This window comes from Mesoplodon densirostris, chromosome 12, assembly GCF_025265405.1.
Source record: "Mesoplodon densirostris isolate mMesDen1 chromosome 12, mMesDen1 primary haplotype, whole genome shotgun sequence".
Taxonomy (NCBI): domain Eukaryota; kingdom Metazoa; phylum Chordata; class Mammalia; order Artiodactyla; family Ziphiidae; genus Mesoplodon; species Mesoplodon densirostris.
In genome coordinates, this window is record NC_082672.1 from 285805 (window position 1) to 291496 (window position 5692).

Consider the following 5692-nt stretch of genomic DNA (forward strand, 5'->3'; position numbering starts at 1 on the left):
GGGCTAGGGCTGGGGCTAGGGCTGAGGCTGGGGCTAGGGCTAGGGCTAGGCCCTTTGTTAGGAAAAGTGTCAAGGCCTTAGTTAGGGTCACTGTCAGGGCCTTACTTAGTGTTAGCATCAGAGCCTTCGTTAGGTATAATGTGGCCCTGAGTTAGAATTAGTGTCAGGGCCTTAGTGAGGGACAGTGCCAGGCCCTCGATTAGGACGAGCGACAGAGCCTTTTTTATGTATAATGGCAGGGCCAGAGTTAGGAGGAGAGTCAAGCCCTTAGTTAGCTAGGACACTGTCAGGGCCTTAGTTACGGACAGTATCACAGCCTGAGTTAGTAGTAGTGTCAAGGCCTGAGTTAAGGACAGTGTCAGGGCAAGGCCTAGGAGGAGCATAAGGGCCTCTGTAGGATGAGCATCAGGTGCTGGGGTTGGGCCTGGGGCTGGGGCTAGGACTGGGGCTGGGGCTGGGGCTAGGGCTAGGGTTAGGCCTGCGTCTTGGGCTGGGGCTGGGGCTGGGGCTAGGGCTAGGGCTAGACCCTTAGTTAGGAATAGTGTCAAGGCCTTAGTTAGGGTCACTGTCAGGGCCATAGTTAGGGTTAGCATCAGAGCCTTCGTTAGGTATAATGTGGCCCTGAGTTAGGAGTCGTGTCAGGGCCTTAGTGAGGGACAGTGCCAGGCCCTCGATTAGGACGAGCGACAGAGCCTTTTTTATGTATAATGGCAGGGCCAGAGTTAGGAGGAGAGTCAGGCCCTTAGTTAGGGACACTGTCAGGGCCTTAGTTACGGACAGTATCACATTCTGAGTTAGTAGTAGTGTCAAGGCCTGAGTTAAGGACAGTGTCAGGGCAAGGCCTAGGAGAAGCATAAGGGCCTCTGTAGGATGAGCATCAGGTGCTGGGGCTGGGCCTGGGGCTGGGGCTAGGGCTAGGGTTGTGCCTGCGTCTTGGGCTGGGGCTGGGGCTGGGGCTGGGGCTGGGGCTGGGGCTAGGGCTAGGGCTAGGCCCTTAGTTAGGAATAGTGTCAAGGCCTTAGTTACGGTCACTGTCAGGGCCATAGTTAGGGATAGCATCAGAGCCTTCGTTAGGTATAATGTGGCCCTGAGTTAGAAGTCGTGTCAGGGCCTTAGTGAGGGACAGTGTCAGGCCCTCGATTAGGACGAGCGTCAGAGCCTTTTTTATGTATAATGGCAGGGCCAGAGTTAGGAGAAGTGTCAGACCCTTAGTTAGGGACACTAACAGGGCCTTATTTAGGGACAGTATCATGGCCTGAGTTAGTAATAGTGTCAAGGCCTGAGTTAAGGACAGTGTCAGGGCAAGGCCTAGGATGAGCATAAGGGTCTCTGTAGGATCAGCATCAGGGGCTGGGCTTGGCCTACGGCTGTGGCTAGGGCTGGGGCTGGGGCTGGGGCTAGGGCTAGGGCTGGGGCTGGGGCTGGGGCTAGGGCTAGCGCTAGGACCTTAGTTAGGAATAGTGTCAAGGCCTTAGTTAGTGTCACTGTCAAGGTCTTAGTTAGGGTTAGCATTAGAGCTTTCGTTAGGTATACTGACAGGGCCTGAGGTAGAAGTAGTGTCAGGGCCTTAGTGAGGGACAGTGTCAGGCCCTCGATTAGGACGAGCGTCAGAGCCTTTTTTATGTATAATGGCAGGGCCAGAGTTAGGAGAAGTGTCAAACCCTTAGTTAGGGACACTGACAGGGCCTTATTTAGGGACAGTATCATGGCCTGAGTTAGTAGTAGTGTCAAGGCCTGAGTTAAGGACAGTGTCAGGGCAAGGCCTAGGATGAGCATAAGGGTCTCTGTAGGATCAGCATCAGGGGCTGGGCTTGGGCCTAGGGCTGTGGCTAGGGCTGGGGCTGGGGCTGGGGCTGGGCCTAGGGCTGGGGCCGGGGCTGGGGCTAGGGCTTGCGCTAGGCCCTTAGTTAGGAATAGTGTCAAGGCCTTAGTTAGTGTCACTGTCAAGGTCTTAGTTAGGGTTAGCATTAGAGCTTTCGTTAGGTATACTGACAGGGCCTGAGGTAGAAGTAGTGTCAGGGCCTTAGTGAGGGACAGTCTCAGGGCCTCGCTTAGGACGAGTGTCAGAGCTTTTTTTATGTATAATGGAAGGGCCAGAGTTAGGAGGACATGCAGTCCCTTAGACAGGGACACTGTCAGGGCCTTAGTTAGGGACAGTGTCACGGCCTCAGTTAGTAGTAGTGTCAAGGCCTGAGTTAAGGACAGTGTCAGGGCAAGGCCTAGGAGGAGCATAAGGGCCTCTGTAGGATCAGCATCAAGGGATGGGGCTGCGGCTGGGGCTAGAACTGGGGCCTTAGTTAGAAATAGTGTCAAGGCCTTAGTTACCACATTGTCAGAGGAAGGCCTAGGAGGATCATAAGGGCCTCTATAGGATCAGCATCAGGGGCTAGGGCTGGGGCTGGGGCTGGGGCTGGGGTTGGGGTTGGGGCTAGGACTGGGACTGCGTCTGCGGCTGGGGCTAGGGCTGGGGCTGGGGCTTGGGCTTGGGCTACGGCTGGAGCTGGGGCTAGGGGTCGGGCTAGGGCTGGAGCTGGGACTGGAGCTAGGGCTGGGGCTGGGCCTGGGGCTGGGGCTGCGCTGGGGCTGGCGCTGGGCCTGGGGCCTTAATTAGAAATAGTGTCAAGGCCTTAGTTAAGGACAGTGTCAGGGCAAGGCCTAGAAGGAGCATAAGGGCTTTGTAGGATAAGCATCAGAGGCTGGGGCTGGGGTTGGGGTTGGGGCTGGGGCTGGGGCTGGGGCTGGGGCTGGGGCTGGGGCTAGGGCTGGGGCTGGGGCTGGAGCTAGGGCTGGGGCTGGGCCTGGGGCTGGGGCTGCGCTGGGGCTGGCGCTGGGCCTGGGGCCTTAATTAGAAATAGTGTCAAGGCCTTAGTTAAGGACAGTGTCAGGGAAAGGCCTAGGAGGAGCATAAGGGCCTCTCTAGGATCAGGGTTAGGGGCTGGAGCTGCGGCTAGGGCTAGGGCTAGGACTACGCCCTTAGTTAGGAATAGTGTCAAGGCCTTAGTTAGGGTCACTGTCAGGGCCTTACTTAGGGTTAGCATCAGAGCCTTCGTTAGGTATAATGTGGCCCTGAGTTAGAATTAGTGTCAGGGCCTTAGTGAGGGACAGTGCCAGGCCCTCGATTAGGACGAGCGACAGAGCCTTTTTTATGTATAATGGCAGGGCCAGAGTTAGGAGGAGAGTCAGGCCCTTAGTTAGCTAGGACACTGTCAGGGCCTTAGTTACGGACAGTATCACAGCCTGAGTTAGTAGTAGTGTCAAGGCCTGAGTTAAGGACAGTGTCAGGGCAAGGCCTAGGAGAAGCATAAGGGCCTCTGTAGGATGAGCATCAGGTGCTGGGGTTGGGCCTGGGGCTGGGGCTAGGGCTAGGGTTGGGCCTGCGTCTTGGGCTGGGGCTAGGGCTGGGGCTGGGGCTAGGGCTAGGGCTAGGCCCTTAGTTAGGAATAGTGTCAAGACCTTAGTTAGGGTCACTGTCAGGGCCATAGTTAGGGTTAGCATCAGAGCCTTCGTTAGGTATAATGTGGCCCTGAGTTAGAAGTCATGTCAGGGCCTTAGTGAGGGACAGTGTCAGGCCCTCGATTAGGACGAGCGTCAGAGCCTTTTTTATGTATAATGGCAGGGCCAGAGTTAGGAGAGGTGTCAGACCCTTAGTTAGGGACACTGTCAGGGCCTTATTTAGGGACAGTATCACGGCCTGAGTTAGTAGTAGTGTCAAGACCTGAGTTAAGGACAGTGTCAGGGCAAGGCCTAGGAGGAGCATAACGGCCTCTGTAGGATCAGCATCAGGGGCTGGGGTTGGGCCTAGGGCTGGGGCTAGGGCTGGGGCTGGGGCTGGGGCTAGGGATGGGGCTGGGGCTGGAGCTGGGGCTGAGGCTAAGGCTAGGCCTGGGGCTGGGGCTGGGGCTGGGCCTGGGACTGGGACTGGGGCTAGGACTGGTGCTGGGGCTGGGGCTAGGGCTGGGCTGGGGCTAGGGCTAGGTTTAGGGCTAGGCCCTTAGTTAGGAATAGGGTCAAGGCCTTACTTAAGGACAGTGTCAAGGCAAGGCCTAGGAGGAGCATAAAGGCCTCTATAGGATCAGCATCAGGGGCTGGGGCTGCGGCTGGGGCTGGTCCTGGGGCCTTTGTTAGAAATAGTGTCAAGGCCTTAGTTACCACATTGTCAGGGGAAGGCCTAGGAGGATCATAAGGGCCTCTATAGGATCAGCATCATGGCCTAGGGCTGGGGCTGGGGCTGGGGCTGGGGCTGGGCCTAGGGCTGGGGCTAGGGCTGGGACTGGAGCTGGGGCTGGGGCTGGGGCTGGGGCTGGGACTGGGGCTAGGGCTGGGGCTAGGGCTGAGGCTGGGGCTAGGGCTAGGGCTAGGCCCTTTGTTAGGAAAAGTGTCAAGGCCTTAGTTAGGGTCACTGTCAGGGCCTTACTTAGGGTTAGCATCAGAGCCTTCGTTAGGTATAATGTGGCCCTGAGTTAGAATTAGTGTCAGGGCCTTAGTGAGGGACAGTGCCAGGCCCTCGATTAGGACGAGCGACAGAGCCTTTTTTATGTATAATGGCAGGGCCAGAGTTAGGAGGAGAGTCAAGCCCTTAGTTAGCTAGGACACTGTCAGGGCCTTAGTTACGGACAGTATCACAGCCTGAGTTAGTAGTAGTGTCAAGGCCTGAGTTAAGGACAGTGTCAGGGCAAGGCCTAGGAGGAGCATAAGGGCCTCTGTAGGATGAGCATCAGGTGCTGGGGTTGGGCCTGGGGCTGGGGCTAGGACTGGGGCTGGGGCTGGGGCTAGGGCTAGGGTTAGGCCTGCGTCTTGGGCTGGGGCTGGGGCTGGGGCTAGGGCTAGGGCTAGACCCTTAGTTAGGAATAGTGTCAAGGCCTTAGTTAGGGTCACTGTCAGGGCCATAGTTAGGGTTAGCATCAGAGCCTTCGTTAGGTATAATGTGGCCCTGAGTTAGGAGTCGTGTCAGGGCCTTAGTGAGGGACAGTGCCAGGCCCTCGATTAGGACGAGCGACAGAGCCTTTTTTATGTATAATGGCAGGGCCAGAGTTAGGAGGAGAGTCAGGCCCTTAGTTAGGGACACTGTCAGGGCCTTAGTTACGGACAGTATCACATTCTGAGTTAGTAGTAGTGTCAAGGCCTGAGTTAAGGACAGTGTCAGGGCAAGGCCTAGGAGAAGCATAAGGGCCTCTGTAGGATGAGCATCAGGTGCTGGGGCTGGGCCTGGGGCTGGGGCTAGGGCTAGGATTGTGCCTGCGTCTTGGGCTGGGGCTGGGGCTGGGGCTGGGGCTGGGGCTGGGGCTGGGGCTGGGGCTAGGGCTGGGGCTAGGCCCTTAGTTAGGAATAGTGTCAAGGCCTTAGTTACGGTCACTGTCAGGGCCATAGTTAGGGATAGCATCAGAGCCTTCGTTAGGTATAATGTGGCCCTGAGTTAGAAGTCGTGTCAGGGCCTTAGTGAGGGACAGTGTCAGGCCCTCGATTAGGACGAGCGTCAGAGCCTTTTTTATGTATAATGGCAGGGCCAGAGTTAGGAGAAGTGTCAGACCCTTAGTTAGGGACACTAACAGGGCCTTATTTAGGGACAGTATCATGGCCTGAGTTAGTAATAGTGTCAAGGCCTGAGTTAAGGACAGTGTCAGGGCAAGGCCTAGGATGAGCATAAGGGTCTCTGTAGGATCAGCATCAGGGGCTGGGCTTGGCCTACGGCTGT